Source organism: Cupressus sempervirens, chromosome 3, assembly GCF_028749045.1.
Source record: "Cupressus sempervirens isolate cs-2001-9-10 chromosome 3, ASM2874904v1, whole genome shotgun sequence".
Lineage (NCBI taxonomy): Eukaryota > Viridiplantae > Streptophyta > Pinopsida > Cupressales > Cupressaceae > Cupressus > Cupressus sempervirens.
In genome coordinates, this window is record NC_143120.1 from 642432108 (window position 1) to 642455163 (window position 23056).

General features: G+C 35.2%; 1 protein-coding gene across 2 annotated transcripts in view; it reads left to right on the forward strand.

The window, feature by feature from the left end:
- The first annotated feature begins 20762 nt into the window (after nucleotides 1–20762).
- Nucleotides 20763–23056, forward strand: part of LOC149568326 (uncharacterized) — a 90083-nt gene continuing 87789 nt past the window's right edge. For both annotated transcript variants that reach the window (XM_089817543.1, XM_089817542.1), the window contains exon 1: nucleotides 20763–20971. The gene's annotated coding sequence lies outside the window, so the exon portion shown is untranslated. The remainder of the gene's footprint in view (nucleotides 20972–23056) is intronic.

Sequence of the window (23056 nt, forward strand, 5' to 3'; positions counted from 1 at the left end):
ACCTAATCTGATGACAATTCTATAGGAATTTATAATCAACCCAAGTAATTAGCAACTAGACCTATTTAATTGGGTTATGGTTTATGTGTGTGTGTGTGTGTGTGTGTGTGTGTGTGTGTGTGTGTGTGTGTGTTTGTGTGTGTGTATAACTAGGTTATGGCTTCTGCAAGGGAATGAGCCTGAAGATTATGACATTTACATAGAAGCAGAACTTGCTTCTTCAACTCCTCACACTCAACTCTTAATTGAAGTTATTCTTCTAGCAGTGAGAATAACTACTACAAATTCCTCGGAGCCAAGGGACCCTAAACCTATGCTACATTTTCTGGAGACATGAGAGAAGTTACTACTAGCTTTAGTGCTTCATTACATTCTGGATCATATAGTGATGCCCAAATTAACAACATTATATACTTGGGATCCTTGTAGGGAGGGCATGCCAATAGATGCATGGTTACATCCTTAGCTTCCATTGTTGGAGCATCGTATATAGGCTTTATATCCAACCATTCATTATAAATTGGGGAATGCACTTCATGCCTGGCATTCAAGTGATGCATTTGCATATGCAATTTTATCACCTTGGAAAACTGTATTTGATCCTACTAGTTGGGAATAGTTGATTGTTCATTTTATTGTACCTAATTCGATGACAAATCTACAAGAATTTGGAATCAACCCAACTAATCAACAACTAGACCAAATTAACAGTAGAAGTAGATACTTGGGATCCTCATAGGGAGAGTGTGCCATTACAATCCAAAACCTGCATAATTCAAATCAAGTTATTTATTTGTAATTCTTTTGAACCTTTAATAAGATAGGCATAAAAAACCAAGTCTGTTAGATCCAGATTCCAGTTAAATTTACTGGCAAACATAGAAAAAATAATAACATAGTCCTCTAATTTTTCTAACATGTTCCTACATTGTTAATACCCTATCTTGGCTAATTTTCCTTAATCTTATTGAAGTCAAACTAGAATTTCAAAAACTTTTATTTCTTGAGCACATAGAAAACGTAATTATAATTAAGAGGCACAGACAAGTAAATATATTTCAAACCCCATTGCAAAAGAAATAAATCATTAAATATAGATACTCTTTAAAAAGATGAACAAATTTTATTCTAACAAAATTAGATATATTCTACAATTTCTATATGATATTTCAGCTAGATTTTCTTGTTAGAAATCATGATGTTTGAAAAAAAAAACATAGATTTGAAATAAAGTTTGTATTAGCCAAAACCAAATAAAAATCAACTCAATTTTTCCATGCCATTGAAAATATCATTTCTTCCTACATTGTCAAAATTTTGTCTCAGCTTTTTAGGCAACACATTATCTAATTGGGTTTCTTCTTTTAGGGGCAAATTAGATGCATTTTAATAGAGCATTCAAAACGACATTGTCAAAAGTTTTATACTGTGCTTAAAATTGGTAGAAAAAAGGAGGCAATGAACAAAGTTCCTATTTTCGACTGGGAAAGTGGTTTTTAGCACTAGTAAATTAAATGGGCATCAACAATCAAAATGTGGATAAAATATTGACCACCCATTTGACTTAATCCAAATTGATTGACATTGTACAAGATCAAAAAAATCTAAACTTTCCTAATTTATCTTTATGTTCTTCTTTATATTAGAGCTCTTATAATCTTAATTTTGATAAGGTAGACGTTCATAATTTGGATAATATTTTCTCCTTCAAATAGTGGATGCTTTTTGTCAACTTGCAATGCACATTCATAATGAAATATGCCAATTAATCTCTAATTTGTGGCATTCTGGGGGTAAGAAATGTCAATTTAGGAATCTCTTTGGTCACAATGTCAAACACTTCTAGAAGATTTTATAATGCACTTGGGTCAAGAAAGATTATATGCAGGAATTTTCTATGCAATATACTTGCATTTAATAATTAAAAAATCAATGTAGAATTACAATATATGTTTTTATATAATTATTATTAAATAAAGAAATAGGTCTTATCACAAGACAAGATGAAGGCTCAGTTATCTATAGACAAGGGAGTAAATTTCGTAATTAGGGAATCCTAACAGACTTGCTATCTAGAAACTCCTTACGAAGGATTTTTTTTGAATTTCCAAGGATGTTGATATTCATGATGTTTCTATAATTACTACCTATAAATTTTATAGCTCCCAAAGACTCACCTTTCCCCTTGTTGAAACATCTAGATAGAGGGTATGTGCTTAAGAAATGGTACAACAACCTAGAAAGAGTACCTAAGAAGAAATGGATCTCACATTCATTCATTAATAAAGTATCATATGAAGTAAAAAAAAATTATGAGTATCCATAAAATAATCTCATAATGTCCAAAGCTAACATCTAACATTAGTTCATCCTTTAACATTCATTAACAATAGCACAATTAATACATAGCATTCAATAACATGTTAAATAAGGTATTTAAACATGTCTCAACCAATTATGATTTAATTTTGGATCACCTACTTGATTAGTTTGGAATTTTTTTCTCACCAAAAATCATAACGTGTAAGAACAATTGTGCCAAAAAGAGTGTAAAAAGGTGATTGTTGTGCACCAATCATATTTTTTAGCTCTTTTGAAACAATCATTCTTACAATTTTTTGGCTCAATCTCCAACTGGTTAGTATGTGTTTTGAAAAATTATTGTTGGACTGTGAGTTAGGAAAAAAAGAAATATCAAACTTGAAAAAGATGTACATAAATGCAATTAAATTTTAAACTTCTATTTTATAAACTTACAAATAAAACCATATAATTATAAGAAACTATTGTGGTTTTTACTATTTGAAATTATAGTTGCAAGTGATAAATTTATATATCTTTGATTCAGAGAGTGCAAATAATAGAAATGAAGTATTGCAGAAGGTGCAAGCTCAATTGCCCTCCCCTCCCATGTGGATGACACTGTTAAGTAGAGAATAGTTACATACATACATACATACATGGTTAAGTGCTACCTAACTATGTCCAAGGCATTTGCACACTGGAGGCATACTCTGCATACCAGGCTACCTACATACTCATATCCACAAGATCAAGACCCTTAAACTACTCATTCTAATGAATATGTAGTTATGGTTTCTCATTGTTTTGATATAGTTGTATTCCTATAACCACTAGTGAGCTTTACTCACCTAATACAACTCTTTGCCATCATACACCCACTCAGGAAAATTAGGCAGTTTTCTATAATTACAATACTGTAATACCCTGGTGCAACCTTTGTGTTGTAGTTTACAATTAATGTAAGGTTAACCTATATACGTCCCAACTCACTCCTTATATATTTATGTTTAAAAGCTTGTGACAATACTCGTGGCCATGCTACCTGTTGAGTGAGTTTTATTATTTTTTTTGTTGTGCCAAGATCTCTCTATTTATATACATACATACATACATACGTGCATGCATATACACACACATATATATACATATACATATGTATATATGTATAGACATACATATATAGAGACCACAAAGACATGACAACAAAATGCAATGATCACAAGGGCACGACAACAAAATCCTAGATCTCCATTGATCTCCACAATCCACAAGATCACTATATATATACATACATGCTTATATACATACATACATATATATTAAGATACATACATCTGCATATGCAATTTTATAACCTTGGAAAGCTATATTTGATCCTACTAGCTGGGAACAACTGATTGTTCATTTCATTGTACCTAATCTAATGACAGTTATACACGAATTTTTAATCAATCCAACTAATCAACAGCTAAAATGTGGTCTTTGTTTTATCATTGGCTTTGTTCAAGTCCTAATTTTAATGAAGTAACAAAGTGGTTTTTAGGTTGGAAAGGTGACGTAGAAGCATCTTGGGTTTGCTTAGTGGCTACTTCAGAGTTCATGGGAGGAGGTTCAGTAGTTTATTTGGAGTGGTGCCCGGTCGCTATTGAGTTTAGTGATGGTCAAAGTGCTTTGTCATTGAAGGAGCTTGGAAAATATTGTCGTGCTAGACATTTATTGGTTGCTCAACATGTGTTGGTTGCTTGACATGTATTGGTTGCTTGGAATCTTTTGGAAGTCAACAATTCTTGTGGGAGCTCGGTGATGCTTGGGAGTTCACTGACAGTCGGCAGTACGTTGGTGCTGACCAAATTTCTTGGTGCATTTAATGCATGCAGCATGTGATCATGCCATGGATCAATTTTGAAGTTTATGTGGACCTATTTGTGGTCTTGATTATCTCTCCTATGTGCATTTAATCATGGTTCTAAACTTGGGGCTTGTATTGAGTATTTTTGTGTGGTTATCGTGTGTTAACTGCAGGTTAATGCGAGGGTTAAAATTTTGTATTTAATATTTTTGGTGAGCTAACTTGTGGCTTAAATATACATTTAATGCAAGGGGTTTATTTAATTTATAATTTCTAGGGAGACTTGTGGCTTAGTTGGGTATAAGTAGGGGGTCTTGCAAAGTCTTTAGGTATTCATTCATTGAGATGGAGTAGATCTTGAGTTCAGCATGGAGTAGCTAAAGGGCAAGTTTTCCTAAGCCTATGGATAGAGCGCCAAATGTGAGGTAGTTTACAACAGGATTGTGGTGGAGTTGTGAGTTTGTGAGAAGGGCTAGTGGCTACAGTTTACAAACAAGGAGGTTGCTTGGTGGCTTGTGAGCACAAGTTGAGATCCTGCAGGTTTCTACCTAATTGTTATTATGTTTCAAATCTGGGCTAGCTAGGGGTTGATTTGGATCTTGAGGGATCTTGTAGAACTATTTTTGTAATTGTTGTTGTATTTGGTCATAACCTAGAAGGCCTTACAACCAGACATATTGCATGTAAACAATTATTTTTATGAATAAAGAGTTGCATTTGATATCAGATCATATATCTTGTGTTGTGTTTCTATTGTGTGATTATTTGTTGGGGGCTAGAACATCTCCTTTGGGGATTCTCCATCCTTTCACTGTGTCAAGTGGTATCAGGGTGAAGGTTGTTCCTGAGTGTGTAGATAGATCATTGAATTTGAGGTAGTTTGCACTAGGACTTGGGTTGAGAGAAGTTGATATAAGATCTTGATTTGGTGGTGGATTATTCTTTTTGGAGTCCTAGATCTCTTGGTTGTGAGGTGGAAGATTGTGGTTCTAAATTGTAATTGGAAAGGACTTGTAGATGCATTGATGGAAGGTTGATCTTATTGAGGCATGATTGTAGAGAGTATGTATATTGCAAATCTATGTTCCTGGACTTGTGATTTGGTTCCTAGATTTTTGTATGAGGTGGCAGGTTGCGATTTGACTTGCAAACAATTAAAGTTTTCACAGGGAGCATTGGAAGGATTTGTTGCAGAGGGTTTGCGAAGATTTTGGAAGATGGCTCCAAGAGGATTGGACCCTAGGATGATTGTAAATCTTCGTGATGTGGTGGAGAGGAGGTTTTTTGAGATGCCTGCTTGGTTTGAAGCTAGTTTGGTTGATCGAGCTAAGGAGTTGTCTACTCGATTTGAAGCTAGTTTGGTTGATCGAGTTAAGATGGGATGAGGAAGGTATTTTGTATATGTTTATGGAGTTGGAGCCTATCGATCTTAAAGAGAGTTGTCTGGCTGGTTATAAGACTTGTTTAAGAAAGAAGAGGGCATGACAAGGTTGAGGTGGAAGAGGTTGGTTTTGTTGACCAGTTTGTGGATTTTAATGTGGAACCTACATAGCAACTTGAGGTTGTTGCCGAGGATATTCCTAACCTTGTTGATACTGGGATGGAGGTTGGTTTTTATATTTAGTTGGTTGGGTCTGACATGGAGATTGCAAAGCACTTGATCGTTGATGATATAGTTGTTGTTGGTGGTGAGTTGTATATTTAGAGCATCTTATTGAGAGCAATGTAATTGTTGGTGTTGTGAGTTTGGCATATGTTGCTAAGGGGTTACATATGGTTGCTGATAGGCATTTTGGTGCTACTAGTATGGATTCACTAGTTGTTGATGTGGATGAGAATTTGTTGATGAAGCATTATTTTATTCCTGGGAGTGAGCATGTTGATTGGATGGTTAAGATTCTAGTGTTTGACAGAATGATGCGAATGTGGATGATTTGCATTTTGGTTTTCTTGCTCTTGTTGGAGTGGAAGCCTTTGGTCAAGATAAAGTTGGTTGTTGATCTTTCTTTGGGCATCAAAGTGTGGGACACACTTTTCTATTTACATGGGGAGTCTGATGCAGGAGCATCTTGGGTTTGCTTGGTGGCTACTTTAGAGTTTGTGGGAGGAGGCTCAGTAGTTTCTTTGGAGTAGTGCTAGGTCGTTATTGAGTTTAGTGATGGTCAAGGTGCTCGATCATTAAAGGGGGCTTGATCGCTGAAGGAGCTTGATAGATACTATTGTGCTCGACATGTATTGGTTACTTCACATGTGTTGGCTTCTCAACATGTATTGGTTTCTTGGCATGTGTTGGAACTCAACAATGCTTCTGGAAGCTTGGTGATACTTGGGAGTTTTCCAACACTCGAAAATATGTTGGTGCCAACTAGATTTCTTGGTTCATTTAATACATGTAGCATGTGATCGTGACATGGATTGATCTAGGAGTTTGTGTGGACCTATTTATGGTCTTGATTATCTCTCCTGTGTGCATTTAATCATGGTTGTAAGCTCGGGGCTTGTCCTGAGTATTTTCATGTGGCTATCACGTATTAACTGTGAGTTAATGTAAGGGTTAATGTTTTGTATTTAATGTTTGTTGTGAGTTGACTTGTGTCTTAAATATGCATTTAATGCAAGGGTTTTATTTAATTTGTCATTGATAGGCTAACTTGTGGCTTAGTTGGGTATAAGTAGGGGGTTTTGTGGAGTCTTTAGGCATTCATTCATTCAGATGGAGTGGATCCTGAGTTTAGTGTGGAGTAGTTGAAGGGTGAGCTTTCCTGAGTCTATGGATAGAGTGTCGAATGTGAGGCAGTTTAAAACAAGATTGTGGTGGAGTTGTGAGTTTGTGAGAAGGGCTAGCGGCTGCAGTTTAGAAACAAGGAGGTTGCTTGGCAACTTGCAAGCACAAGTTGAGATCTTGGAGGTTTCTACCAAATTGCTATTATATTTCAGATTTGGGCTAGCTAGAGGTTGAGTTGGACCTTGAGGGATCTTGTAGAATTTTTTTTAATAATTGTTGTTGTATTTGGTCATAACTTGAAAGGCTTTACAACCAAGCATATTGCATGTAAACAGTTATTTTATAAATAAAGAGTTGCATTTGGTATCAGAGTGTGTATCTTGTGTTGTGTTTTTATTGTGTGGTTATTTTTTGAGGGCTAGGACATCTCCTTTTGGGATTCTCCTGCCTTGCACTATGTTAAAAGGACTATTTAATGAAGAAGAAACTTGAAAATTTCAATGTTGAAATGCTGAAATGAAAGCTATCGAGGATCAAACACCTATGGCAGAGTTACAATGCAATGTGAATTTGATTTTAGATATAAACAAAAAATAGAAAACACAACATAAATTATTCCCCATTTATTTTGATTGTGGAGAGATGCGTGCGAAAGAGGGTGGAGAGCTCCGAATGTTGGTGGAGATTTCATTTTTCGCTCCCTTGTGATCGTTGTATTTTATTGTCGTGCCCTTATGATCTTTGCATTTTGTTATCATGCCCTTGGTGGAGATCAGTGGAGATCTGGGATTTCATTGATGTGCCCTTGTGATCTCTATGCCTTTTACAACACTACAACATTTGGGGTCAAATTGCGATGTTAGTGTAATTTATGGTGTTTGGACCCAAATGTAGTAGTGCTTACTCTATGATTTTCTTCAAGGGGAGAAGAGGTACCTATGTAAATTTTCCTTTCTTTTCCTTCTAAGCATGTATCTCTTTATGTTTCCCCCAACAAGTTATTAGAGAAGCTTCTCTTTATGTATATATATGTGCATATATACATACATACACACATGTGTGTATATGTATGTATATATACATATATATACATACAAACATACATATACAAAGATCACAAGGGCATGACAACGAGATACAAAGATACATATATACATATGTACATACATGCATACATATACATACATACATCTGCATATGTAATTTTATCACCTTGGAAAATTGTATTTGATCTTTACTCAATCACCAAGAGATAATATAATTTGTAAGTACAAGTTTCTACATACTTAGTTTGGTATGAATAGTTTCAATTGAAAATTTGAGGAGCATGAGTCTACTCGTGATGATAATGGCTCCATGTATTAGGTCTTTAGAGGAGAGAGACTTACAAAAGATTAGATGTTGTTAAAGGATATAGGATGATTCGTTTGTGTGAATGGCTGATCGAGCAAGTTGTAGAAAATTAGGGTGTCAATTGCAAGCAGTTTCATTAATTAGATAAGGGAATCAACTTTGAAAGTGGGATGATCAAAATTGGTTTGTCCATCCTTCTGATAGATGTCTCTATCTCATGATAGAAAATTATCTCAAATGACAAGCAACAAATTATTAAATTTATGAAAAATCAGAAGAACATTCACCTATAATATTTTTGAAGGAAAAAAATATAATAAAAATATAATTTGGTGGAAAAATCCATGAGCTATGTGGCTCCACATTGTGGCTATTTCATTGTCTAGTAGTGGAAACTCTTCACGTTAAATATGAAGATCTTGAAATTGAAAAAGATAACTATTAGAGATCTATATTTGTGTTTTAGTGATAAAAATATACAATCTAATTTTAAGAAATATAATAGTCTTAAATGTATATGAATAAATAAAATAAACCAGAGTACAAGTTGTAGTTGTATAATTTTAGTATTATTGATTATGTTAAAGAAAATGTTCAATAAAATAAATATGAAGTAACATAAACGGATCATCTGCTCAATCCTATTATGACTTAATGTGAATGCATATGATCATTACCTAGATGATATTATGTGTGAGATCTTTACTCAATCACCAAGAGATAATATAATCTATAAGTACATATTTCTACATACTTAGTTTGGTATGAATAAATTCAATTGAATGCAAGAATAATTGCTTGTGTGAATTAAAGACATGAATGATTAATTTAATTTAGCACAGTGACTATGCAAGTGTGTATGTATGCATGAAAAGTAGTTCACATAGTGATACAATCATCATAATCAATTATCCTTGAATATGACCAAAGCTATTATATATGAACAAGAGATGCATGTTTAGAAATAAAAGAAAAGAACATTTACATAGGTACCTCTTCTCCCCTTGAAGAAAATCATAGAGCAAGGGCACAAAGATCACAAGGGAACATCAAAAAAATTCTAGATCTCCACCAATGCTTAGAGCTCTCCACCCTCATTCGGAGCTTTCCACTGTCTTTCATGCACAGGTCTCCACAATTAGTCAAAATTAAATGGGGATGATTAATGTTGTGTTTTCTTTTCTTTTTTGTTTATAATCCACAATCCATAATCCACAAGATCTCTTTACATACATACATACATACATACATACATACATACATACATACATATACATACATACATATATATATATATATATATATATATATATATATATATATATATATATATATATATATATATATATATATATATATATATATATCTATCTATCTATACATATATACATACATACATGAAAATAACAATGCACTTTCTAAGAGTTTACAATTGTTCAACAAAATTAATGTTTTACAAGAAAATGCATTCGAAGAATTGTTAGCTCAGAAACAAGAACATGGTGTTGAAATAGTACAGAAAGTGTTTGATATGAGAGGTTCGCAAGTAAGGGTGTTGACCAATCTTGAAAACTTGAATGCTAAAATGAAAGCTATCAATGATCAAACACATATGCCAAAGTCACAACACAATATGAATTTTATTTTAGATAAGGTAGAGGTAGATATTCAGAAGTTTGATAATCAAAATTTAAGGCACGGGAGCAAAGGAGAAGAAGTGGCTTTAGAAAGAGAGTGCACGACGGAAACAACAACTAGACAACATAGAGGATATTATGGGAGCCACTAGATAGAATCTAGGAAAGTGTTGTTGTAGGTACTATGACATTGGAATCCTTTGCAAGTGTCTTTGAGAATTTACGGTCAAACTATCAAATGCTTGTAAGAGTGTTTCAAGTATTGACATAGTCTCCTTGCGATGATCCCAAGTACCAAATGCTTATAAGAGTGTTTCAAGGTTGGGAACCACTACAACATCCTTTGCATGGTTTAGAGGTAATGCCATTGTGGTAGAGGCTTCTACAAGGGAATGAGCCTCGCAATTATGACATTTACATAAAAGAAAAAAATTCCTCTTCAACTCCTTACACTCAACTCTTCACTAAAATTAGTCTTCAATTCCTTGCATATGCAATTTTTCTCACTTTGGAAAACTGTATTTGATCCTGCTAGATGGGAACAACTGATTGTTCATTTTATTGTACCTAATCTGGTGATAGCTCTAAAGGAATTTTTAATCAACCCAACTAATCAACAACTAGATCCATTTAACTGGTTATGGCTAGTTTCTTTCTGAAAATATTTGCTATGATATGTTTTTGTAAAATTTTTTGCAAACTTTGCCCATTTTTCCTGGTCCACATTATTTTTGTGGAGGATCTTGAGGTAAGTCACTTAGCACAAGTTGAGTGAGGTTTATTTATTTTTATTTGGATTCTAGAATATGTATGTAGCTAGATCAATTTTTCTATTGTGTAGCTAAGATGTAATAAGCACCTTAAAAATTATCTCTAAATATATATGTTCAAAAGGAGATATAAAGAGATACTTGTTTAGAAGGAAAAAAAACCAAAATTTACATGCCCTTGAAAATTATAGAGCCAGGGCATGGAAACAAAATTGTAGAGAAAGGACACAACATGACTATGAAATCAGAGAGTAAGGGCACAGCATGGCAACAAAATCGCAAAGCAAGGGCATGACACTAAAATCACAAAGCAAGTGCATGATAATGAAGGACAAAGATCACAAGGGCATGGCAACCAAATCATAGAGCAAGGGCACCACAATGAAATGAAGAGATATATCATAGGAACAAAATGCACCAAGCACATATGCATCATCATGAGGCTCATAACCTTGCATAAGCCATCAACTAGTTAAATATACATATATATCAACCCAACTAATCAACAACTAGACCCATTTAAGTGGTTATGGTTTTGTTTCGTTCTAAAAATATCTACTATGATATGTTTTTGTAAAATTTCTTTTGGACCCATTTTTTTTGGTCTGCATTATTTTTGTGCAGGATATTGAGGTAAGTCACTTAGCAAGGGTTGAGTGAGTTTTATTATTTTATTATTTGGATTTTGGAATATGTATGCAGCTGGATCATATATGTAATAAGCACCTTGAAAAATATCTCTTTGAATATATAAAGAGATACATGTTTAGAAGGAAATATAAAGACATACATGTTTACAAGGAAAGGAAAAAAATATTTACATACATACCTCTTCTCGTCCTTGAAGATAATCGCAAAGCTAGGGCATGTAGATCATAAGGGCACAACATAAAAATGAAATCACAGAGCAAGGGCACGACACGACAATGAAATCGTAGAGCAAGGGCATGACACGACAATGAAATCGCAAAGCAAGGGCACGACATGATAATGAAATCATAGAGCAAGGGTGCAGAAACAAAATATAGAGATCACGAGGCACAACAACCAAATGCACTAATCACAAGGGCCATGACAATGTTCATAACTCTCCACCCTCATTTGGAGCTCTCCACCTCTTTCATGCACAGCTCTCCAAAATCAAAACAAATAGAAAATGATTGTCGTGTTTTTTTTTGCTTGCGAGGGAATCGTGATTACGATGCCAATGTTAGAGATAATTGCCAAAAAAAAAACATGAAAATGACCACAAATTATACTGTTGTCACAATTTGACCCCAAATATTATAGTGTAACAAAGCTAATCTATGGAAAGATATGTTATATGCCTGTATTAAAAGATTGGATAGCTAGAAAGGAAAATGGTTAACATATGCTGGTAGAATATTACTGCTACAATCAATTATCTTGATGATCCCAGTCTTTGTAATGAGTTGCTTAAAGACCCACCTTAAAGTGTCGAGGTATATTGAACAAAGGATGAGGAAATTTTTTTGGAATGGGGCTCAGGAGGAGGAGAAGATTCCATTTATAGCTTGGGATAGGATTTGTAACCCAAAGAAGCAAGGGGGGCATGCCTCAAAAAATGGCACTTGGTAAACAAAGCACTTGGAGATAAATTGGTGTGAGAGATGTATACTAACCCTTCTCAATTGTGGGTGTAGATTTTACAAGCTAAGTATCTTGATTCTAGGTAGACATCAAGAATTTTGACGGTTAGAAATCCACCAAAAGGCTCTATTGTCTAAAATTTCATTCTAGATTATAGACAGATTATTACAGATCACTTATCCTGGCAGACAAGGGATGGTAAAATGGCCTCCTTTTGGAATGACTCTTGGAATGGAGCACTGGTTCTCACAGAGTTAGATGAGGTTTTGTAGGCTCTTACTGAGCCAGAAAGACTAGACTCTCTTGGAACTAACAACAGATCATAATAGAGTGATGTAGAGGATCTTTAGTGATAGATGTGTGATTCATAGAGAGAAAGATGATAGGATCATTTGGTGTGCAACCAAAAGTGGGGCTTACTCAACAAAAGTGGGATATCAGATGCTTAGTAGAGCATAATGCATAGAAGAATGACCATCAAAATTAGGTTGGGATAAAGACTATTTGTAGAAGGCAGGGGCCTTCACTTTGTTAGAAATTCAAAGAAGAATTTTAACTTGTGAAAGAAGAAAGAAATATGGGTTAATTAGACCAACTTGATGTATCCTATACATATCCTTTATTAGTCTAATGTGAATTTGCAGAGGAGTGCTGGCAAAAATTAAGACATCTAAATTGGTCTAGGCCATTGCCAAATAAGTTATGGCCTCTGTTCCAAGGATGACCAAAAGACATAAAAAAACTACCTTTTCAAAGGTTTGGATTATAAGCCCATCAATAGTTATATGGGAGGTGTGGAAGGAGAGAAACAAGCAGATTTTTCAAGATAAAATAGAATCGATGGAGAGAGTTTGGAATCAAATTCATAGATCAATAGGTGAAACTCTGTAAGTTATCACTTATAGGGGACAAGTGAATAGGATTTTTTCTTCTTGGGATTGCTTGATTCAGAGATATTAGCCAGTGATCAGAATCAATTGATGCATAAATGGAATTAGGAGAGTGGACACAAATTTAAGAAGGAAGAGCACCTTATGGAAACCATCGAAAAAAGATTGGATGAAAATTAATTTTAATGGTGCTTCAAAAGGGAACCCAAGAGTGTCTGGTGCAGGGGCAATTACTCAAATGGCTAATGGAGAAATTGCAGCTATGGCAAAAATAAGATTGCCAGATGGAACCAACAAATGTAGCAGAAGCAAATGCAGCTCTTCTAACTATGCAATTAGGAGCAAAGTTGAAGGTGAATAATATTCATTTGGAAGGGGACTTCAAAATAATAGTAAATAGATTGAAAAAAAGACAATTGCATAATTGGTTTTTACAGAGCAAAATAGAAGAAATAATTGTATTGATGGACATATTTACCAACTTCAAAATAAGTCACACTTATAGAGAGGCGAACCTGGAAGCTGATAAATTAACAAACTATGAAATATCACTAACTAATATTGGTGATATAATGATGGATATATTCAATAATCAACCCAATAAGGGATGATTGAATATTAACGACACTCATAAGAAGGTGGGAGATGTGCCAACAAAAAGCAATGATATAATTCATTAAATGTGGAAGATGAAAAGTACATGAAGAGGTATTTAGTGGTAGAATAACTTGAATAGGAATTCATGAAGAGTGATGGTTGAATCGTACGAAGGATAGAGTGAAGTGCAAGTCACTTTGAATGCTTTCATAAATTGGCTAAGTGTAGGGAGGAATACACAAAGAAATAGTAAAAGATGGAAGCCACTTTCTCTGTAGACTCAAAGAGACAAATGAAGGCATTTAAAAGACCACCCAGATGGGAAAGGGTTGTTAAAAATAAAGATTGATGAGATGATTTTAGGAGTGTTAGGAGTGATTAGAGATCAATTCCAGGAAAGAGTCATCAAGAGGAGGACAAATTTAGATGTGATTTCAATATTCATCTCCTAGGGTGGAATCTGTGATACGTGCCCTGTTTGCAGACGATATACTAGATGGGTTGGGATCAATCATGAAGTGGTCAATCTTTAGAATATGGCAAGACAAAAGCGAGTGCTTTAAGGATGAAGATGATGCTCACCATTATGGATATGTGCCTTTCCTGCGTTGGAAAACACAAGTGGATAAACCGTTACCGTTTCATAAAGATGAGGAGGCATGGTTGAGGGTTGCAAGAGAATTGGGGAGAGTGGAACAACCAAAAATACAACTAGCTTAGGACCCTGGAGAAATGTCCCTCATCGTCAAAGAAGCAGTGTTGGGTCTTGGTCTGGCTCGGGCAGTGATTGAGCATGATGGCTAGGTGATAGATGAAAACAATTTTTTTGGGGCTTTGGAATGGAGGAGATGCGAGGTGGAAGATTTTGGTTTTTTGACACTATCTAGTGAAAGTGTAGAGAAAGGAAGAAGCCGCAAACAACAAAGCGACTAAGCTTGATTTTGTGAAAATATAAAAGCTCATAAGGTTTTTCGATTATGCATCATTGTAAAATGTATAGACTTTACAACTTTAATAGTTAATAGTTAGCATAGATGATTGGCTTATAAGGAGGATGAGCAAGTATGGGGGAGAAAGGATTGTGGGGAGGTAGAGAGGTAGGGGTAGATGTTATTTGGATTTGCACTCGATGTAATGCTTTTTAAATTAATACAAAAAACCTATTACCGATAAAAAAATATAGATTCATATGAAATAACACATATTTGTATTAATTGAAAATGTATATTTTATATTCTAATTCTGGCAATACAACTAATTTTTTAAATATATTTTTTCAATAATTAAAGTAATGAATATAAATTATCTATTTTATTAAATAAAAATACAAAAATTAGAACAAATAACAAATTGACTCATAAATCTCTAAAATAACAAATAAAACATAAAATCATCTATTTTGTTATATTATTTTAACTTTTTTCTAAAAACTATGCATAAATTTTATCATGTTTTGAACTTGTGCTTATAAATATAGGGTTAGATTTTTCAAATAACCACAAATTTGAGAAGGCTCACATGTTGAAAGGTATTTGACATTCGTATGAATGAAATTTAAATTGTATTTTTAATTGTCAATATTCTGGTAGTTGTCTATTTTGTATAGTGTTAAGTATTAACTGTCTATTCAATATATTGATTATTGCTAAAATTGAACAACTCCTACAAGCATTGATATTAAGGATTTGTGAGTTTGTGTTTCAAGGCCCTTTGAATAGATGCAAGATATTTTGTTAGATACAACTTGTCGCTTGGTAATATCTACACATGTTTTGGATTCTAATATTTTTTTTGTTTTACAGTGTAGTATGATTTTAGGTTCAAATTAGTCCTCTAAAGAATTTGCAATTGTTTCAAATTTAGTTTTAGTAAGTAATTATTACATGAATATTTTTTTTAGGGTTTACTAACCTTTACTTTCTTTCCTTTTCAAACATTTTGATCAAGATTTAATGGCTTGGTATGCAAAATGTTTCATTAGCATCTCTATGATTGCTATCAAAAGTATATTGTGATCTAGACACTTTGTTTATTTGAGCTAACTTCGATAATAATAATTTTTCCTGCAAATGAGAGCCTTTAAATAGTGTAACTCTAATTTTCCCTTCTTATTACATTTGCAAGTTTGCAATTATGTTGTAGTGCCTCTCGTGTTTGCAGTCTGTACCTTGTCTATTTTGATTCGAGAGATACTTGATACTCTTATTTTGTACCTTATGATGACTCGAGAGTCGAATGTTATACTTTGATTTAGCACCATAGATGCTATATTGCTATGCTGTTCAGTTTATCATATTTGCATGTTGATGCTACTTTGAGATTACAGCAGATCTATGATGATATTTGGTTATATGATGTATTGGACATGTTGTTGATTATATTATGAGGTGAATTCTATGCTATGGTTATTTACTTCATTTATGTTATTTACACTTCTGCAAACGTGAGTGATGTAAATGGATTAAATAAGTATTTTAATACATGTTGCTTCGGCTATGATATTATATGCAATTGCACTTGATCGTGTGTTTTAGTGTGAAGGAATTATATCCCTGGCAGTGGCATATGGAGTTAGTGATTTAGCTATTCATATTTACCAATGTCGTCCCTGTATGGTCGACATATCCTTATTTTAATTGTTTTAATTAAAACCTTTTTGGTGATTAGTATATCCGAACTCATCTACATTTTGTAACTAGACCAGTAGGCGTGTCTGTGCATTTATAAGTTCGCTTTTGTCGCGAAAGTGTTTAGTGATTTTGGGTTTTAAATCTTTTCAGATTTAATTTCTGGCAGCTTTGCCTTAGGTGAATTTTCATTACGGATAATAACCTATTTTCGTTTGGGTCAATTCGGAGTTTAGCTACTCCAGCTAGCTATTTTCCAGAATTGACTATTCACTCAAAAACTGAATAAGTATTGAAAAAGTGAATTCATTATTCACCTCTCACATTTTGGAAATTGAATTTGGAGAGCAAATTTGGAAATCCTCTTCTGAAGGATTATTGTTTTGTTCGTTGTGAGAGTTGCGAGCGTGGGATCTTCGCAAGGTTGGTCTCGTTGGATTCAACTTGAGAAGTTTTTGCTTTGTCGTTAGTTTCAGCAGTTTCAGCGGAGTATTTATTTTATTCTACGGGTTTTAGTTTCAGCCCCTTTTGTTGTCAAGTAGGGCCTTCCCATTTTAATGTTTTTGCTCTATTTCTGCTTCCGTTTTTTGTAGCAATATGTTAGGAGGTTGTGAACTAGTGTTCCCCCTCGTTTTTGTTTGCTAGTTCTGCCTGGTTGGTTGGGTATGAACGTTTTTCCTATTTTTAAAATGGGGGTTTGGGTTTTTGGGCCGTTACGCTGGCCGTTTTTGCATACGGTGTCCGATTTCTCTTATTTTTGGATTTTTGGGGTTTTTGAACCCAAAGGCCAAATGGGTTTTAATTTAGAAATTTTTCCAAATTTTGGGGTTTTTACCTCGTTTTGTGTGCTGCCCTGTTTTCTCAGGTTTTCTCGACACATTGTGGTTCGTGGACCTGGATGATCTATTTGGATACCAGTTAGAACATTTTTGCATCTTTTGTTGCATTAGGATGCGTGTAGTATCTGTCATCCAGATTTTAGTTCGGTTGATTGACTTTTGTTTGCATTCTCATCCTGTCCTTGTGTATGATCTCTGTGATGGTGGTGCACCACACACATGTACATCTGTCGGGTGATCTGCGGGGCCCGATCTTCTGTGGTACTTTCGAAAGTTGTGATCATTGGGGTTGGGTTGGGAGTTTGCATGCCTGCGGGCACTCATCGCTGGATGAGCATGGGTAGGGTAGGGTAGCATATGGAGGGGGCTTCTATCTTGCAGCCTGGTGACCTTAGTCCCACAAGGTTGGCAGAGGAAGTTTTAAGTAAGTGATAATTAAATAAACATTGGGCGGTAATAACATTAAAGAAAATAAAATGGTACTTTTTGTATTGGCCTTCCGTTGAGGGAGTTGAGCTACATAGTGTATTGGCCTTCCATTGAGGGAGTTGAGCTACACAGATCCGAGCTTGGGCTTGTCGATGCCAAGTGACTCTCCATGATGTCAGTCCCTACATAGTAGCCCATTGAGGTGTCTGACCAGGACCTGTAGTTTATGCATTGTCTATGTCTTGGATTCAGTCATCATACTGCTTGGCGTGTGTGTTATCCATGGTTGTTATTTTGTGTGTGTGTGGTTGGATCATTATCTCCATCAACACGGCAGGTGTGGACCTACGGGTGCCATGTGGTTGGGAGGCGTAGCTACCTTCACCATTGCTAGGGATCGGTGTATAGAGACGGTCTATTGTTCTAGCGTGATTGTTGCTAGATGTGTCACTTGGTACTTCGATTTGCGGAGTATGCTTTCTAGTGATTTATGCTTTCATTGGGATGTTGTTTTCCATGTTTACATGATGTTGGTTTTACGCATTCCTTATTATGATGTTTAGCATATAGTAGATGATGTTATCTGATTACAGGGTTATCTTATGCTTTCTACTAGCATGTTAGATTTCATTTACTTATATTGTAGCATGTTTAGTAGTGATGTCTCTATCACGACAACACTGATAATCTGATCGGTGGCTTGGGATGTTATGCGCGGGGGATGGCTAGGGCCCAAGATGGTCTTATGATGCCATTGATGGTTGGGAGGAACCGTGTACTTACTTGGTTATTCCATTCATTGCGATGTTATTTCAGTTGTTGTGATGTTTCCTTTCTATACTGTTCCTTTACTGTTTGTTAAATGGTTAGATTCCCTTTTTTTTTGTATTTCAGTTACTCAGTTCTGGTTCGAGTGTTCTAGCCTCAAAGTGTGGATCCGGTACTCCCCAGTGTGGAGGTTCTTTGGTCTGTTTTTCCCTTTTTTGAGTTATGGAAGTGTCTTTGTTTTCTATGGGCGACATTTGTTCAGCAATGTGCAACATTTAAAAAGTATCGCACGCCCATACAAAACTGTATCGTACGATACTGTAAAGTATCGCACGCCTTCTTGAGAAATGTCATGTGACATTGGAAGAGTATTGCACGCCCTTTTGAGAAGTGTCGCGTGACACTTTTCAGTATCACACGCCTCTTGGAGAAACGTTGTATGACACTGTTAAAGTGTCGCACACCTTAATGAAAAGTATCGCCTAGTCCTTGAAAGTGTCGCACTCCTTTTTGAGAAATGTCGTGCAACACTTTTCTATGCTGCATTAAAGTATCGCATAGTTTTTGTAAAAACCTACGTGGGCCGGCAGCGGGCACTTTTCGAGTTGATCCGAACTTTTTGAGAGTTGATCTGGATACCCTTTTGGGCATTCCTCAACCCTATGTTGTTGCATTTTGATTTCAGATGGTTTCTCTTGAAATTCAGTATTCGAGTTTCTGTTATAGTCCTTCGGGGTTTAAAATATATCGTTTAAGTATAAGTTGACAACTTATACTTAAGATATATTTTAATATATGCGACGATTCATTTGAGATGGGTTTCAAACCTCTACGGGCTAAGATTAAGATTCTAAGAAATTTTAGGGCTTCAAAATTCAGACTTAGCCAATTTTTAGGAGTCTGTTTTGATCTTTTAGCTTGGTCAATCTCTTATGTTTTCTTGTTTGTGTTTTGGTTAGTGGTGACATTTGGAGATCCGTTGGGTGTCAGGATGGTCGTTAAGTCTTCCGTTGCGATTTGTATGATCCGTGTATGTTGTTGTCATGTGCACATACACTTGTTAAATTTTTTTTATTCTGACTTGTTTTCATCCTTGTTTCCAAGGATCTCTAGGTGGGGCATTACATATGTAGAGAGATTTTGGTAGTCGATCATCAAAATATTTTTCATACCTCCTTTGGGATGAAGGGGAGTTCTATGTTCAAGATTGGATATCAACATGTGGGAAGGGTTCATTTGACAGTTCTCAAAATATTAAACCATCAAGTAGACAATTACAAAACATGAAAGGACGCTTGAAGTTATGCTCTAAATCAATTTTTTTAACCCAATAGTTTGCAACTTCCAATCATCAGACTTCCTATAAACAAAGTAAAGAGCATTGAAGCTTTAAAAAGAAAATCACACTTGCCTCAATACAACAATGACAAATGACAATGGAGACAAGAAGACTTTGTCTTAGAGACAACCTTCAATATGACAATGAAGGCGAATGGACTTGATGCTCCCTATAAATTTGAGAAGCAAGATTTTGCATGGTGGTTTTCCCTAGAATTTTTACTAGTTGAGCAGTTTGAGATACCTTTCATTTTCTTATTTCTTAAGTTGTTGGGTCCATCTTCCATAACAAGAATTTTGTCCGAGTAACCTATCTATTGGGCAACTCTATTCTTCATGCCATGACTACAAGAGCTAAGAAATCTCTTTGATTGAGGCAAATGATACACGTAATAGGAATACTTGAATAATTTGTTTAATTTTACATAGTTAGACATATAGGTAGTTAAGTCAAAACATGTACAAAATTGTTTGTTAGTTATTCTCTTGCACCTCTTATGACGCTGGTGTTAGTAATATATTTAACATGTCCAACGTGTTGACATTTTCATATTTTTAACAAGACAATTGTAATTTTACTGATTTAATATATAAAATATAAATTTACTATTTTATTTATTTATTGAGAATGCCAGGTTTGAACTAATGACCTCACCAAAAGAAGCCATGTTTTTGGTATACGACGAAGGTTTGAAATAGATTTAGAAGTGAACGACATGGGGAAAACCTTTGGGGCCCGTTTGGCGAGCGAAATAGGAATACGTATTCTAGAATAGAAAATGGGGCTATGTTCTCCGTTTGGTTCAACCAATATTTGATGGGAATTCGTGGACCCCAAAATTTATGTTTTCTAAAATAAAAAAAAGTGAAATAAAAATACATATTCCAATAACACCTATTTGAGTGGAATTGCAAAACTTCATTTTTGAGCTAAAATTAGAATATGTATTCCTATTTTACTTCATATTCCAATTCCGTTTTGGTGCATCCAAACAAAAAATTCAAAATTTTTAAAATACGTATTCCGGAATACATATTCCTATTCCACTCGCCAAATCGGCCCTTTAGAGTGGAAATTCGTCTCAATCTCGTTACCGCCGCAATCTGTACGATGATTGTTCAAAATTCGTTTCAATCTCATTACCGCCGCAATCTGTACGACGGTTGTTCAAAATTCTTTGAATTTCGTTGCGGATCCGCGCTTCGCTCGCAGCAATCTCCCGGGTTTTGGAAGGTATGATATTTCCGTTACATCAGAAGAGTTCAGTTGTTAGCCTGTAAAACCTGTGCCTATTCAAGCTTTCTCTTTATCTTCATACCCTGAAAGACTTGTTGATGCCGATGGTTCGATATTTTTTTAAAAAATCATCTTAATTTCTGGGTCTAATTTATCGGAAAACAACATAATCCGAATTTGGGCTTGTCTCAGTTTAAATGAGAACAAAAGGTAATTATCATACTTGGTTTACTGCAAATACGCCTTTCCATTTTTGTATTTATGTTAGCAGCTATGCTTTCATAAAGGATATACCTTTGCTTGTTATTTGTTGTCTGCTTGCAGGCTGGTTGGTGAGAATTTTACTGTTTCTTCATGCAATTTTTTTTCCTGGTAGGATGGTCTGCACAGATAATTTTTCATGTAGGGGGCATCACATATTTAGAGATTTCACAGCGTACATGTATACCATAGTGTACACATTGAGAGCTCCCTGCGGTAAAATATATTTGGATGGGCAGCCAACCGCAAGATTTGCATTTGCTTTTGGCTTATGTACCTGCCCCATGTGTCAATTGAGCTATTTATATCCAAAGATGACATTATACTCCTATTTTAGTAATCCACATAAAACATTATCTTTGTCATTAAAATGGGAAATGTGGTAGAAGACAGAACTCCATTTACTTCATTTTTCCGGGAATGAGTTGAGGCATATTCGGTAACGGCAGAATTTTTCACATTCTATCTGGTACCCTGTCAGGAACCTTGTTAAAGTAGTTATGTATGCTGTTTCCATTGATCTGTTTAATGTGGGAAATGACCTGGGTTGCACATGTTGCCAATGACCTGTTTAAGCTGGAGAATCATGCTAAGTCTGCTATCTTAGCTGGGGGATGAGGGAGGACCCAGGGATCATCGTAGAAATTTATGTTTTCCTAATTTTTGACCTATCATCTCACTGTTGTCACTAGAACATGCACCCTTGTTGAACCTGGTTCAGCCATGCAATGAAACATTGGATTAACTCGCAAAGTGTGGGCTTTGATAGTACAGGTCAACCTTCAGAGAGGGCCAGTTCCCTTCAGTACCTCGCTGGAACTTTTGCTCTCTGGGAAAAGGGAATAGAAATAACTTTGAAAATAAAAACTACACCATGGGGCAATGCACCAAAATGAATTCATACCCATACTGCTGCTTCTTTAGACAAAATTGTTTTACACAACTTCAATGTGTTCACTCACCAATGCATCAGGGATTTGCAAGAAGGTTCGAGTTCAAAACAGTTTTTAGTCTTTAGAAGGAAACTTACAGTTTTCACAACTTACACCATAACAAAGTCATCACAACTTACAATCTGCAAAAGTATATTTTACTACCTAAAGGCACCAAAGAGACAAATATTAAAGGAATTTAATTTTTAAAATACAAAGGACTTCACAGAAACACTCATCAATCAATATAATGCACACATTGAAGCAGCCACAAGGTTTGCAGCAGTGCACAATCTGAAAAATTGAGTCTCTTTGCATAATCAGATCAAAAGAACCTTATTCCAGGTTACAGTCTTGGCCAAAAACCTGCAAGAACTCCCAAAAAAGCCTCCCTAGCTGTACTATATCTTCAACCTCAACAAATATGAGCGATAATAGGGCATGGTTAGGGTCATTAACGACTTCAATTGACCTGGTTGCGTTCGATCTTTGTTCCAGAAAGAAGCTTCTGTTGTTTTGATTTCTTGAAATCTCCTTGGGTGGTGTTAGATGAGGGAAGTGTTGACTTGGTCTCAACTTGCATACTTTCTTTGGAATCCCTTGGATGCCTGGCATATGCCTCCCAGGTGTCCCATATGTCATTATTTGTTGTTCAAATTGCTACAACTGCCTCATAATTGTCATTCAAATCTTTCAACCTGCTTTGAGCCTCAGTTCCACGCTTTTAGAACATGTGAAAAACAACATTGAAATGACAATTACCTTCTAGGGATGTGGGATATTTTTAAGGATAAGAAAATGGCACATGCCACCATTAGTAAGAGTTTGTTATATTCATATTCCATTATCCATTCATCATTTAACTCATTGTCATCAGGTATACTGTGCC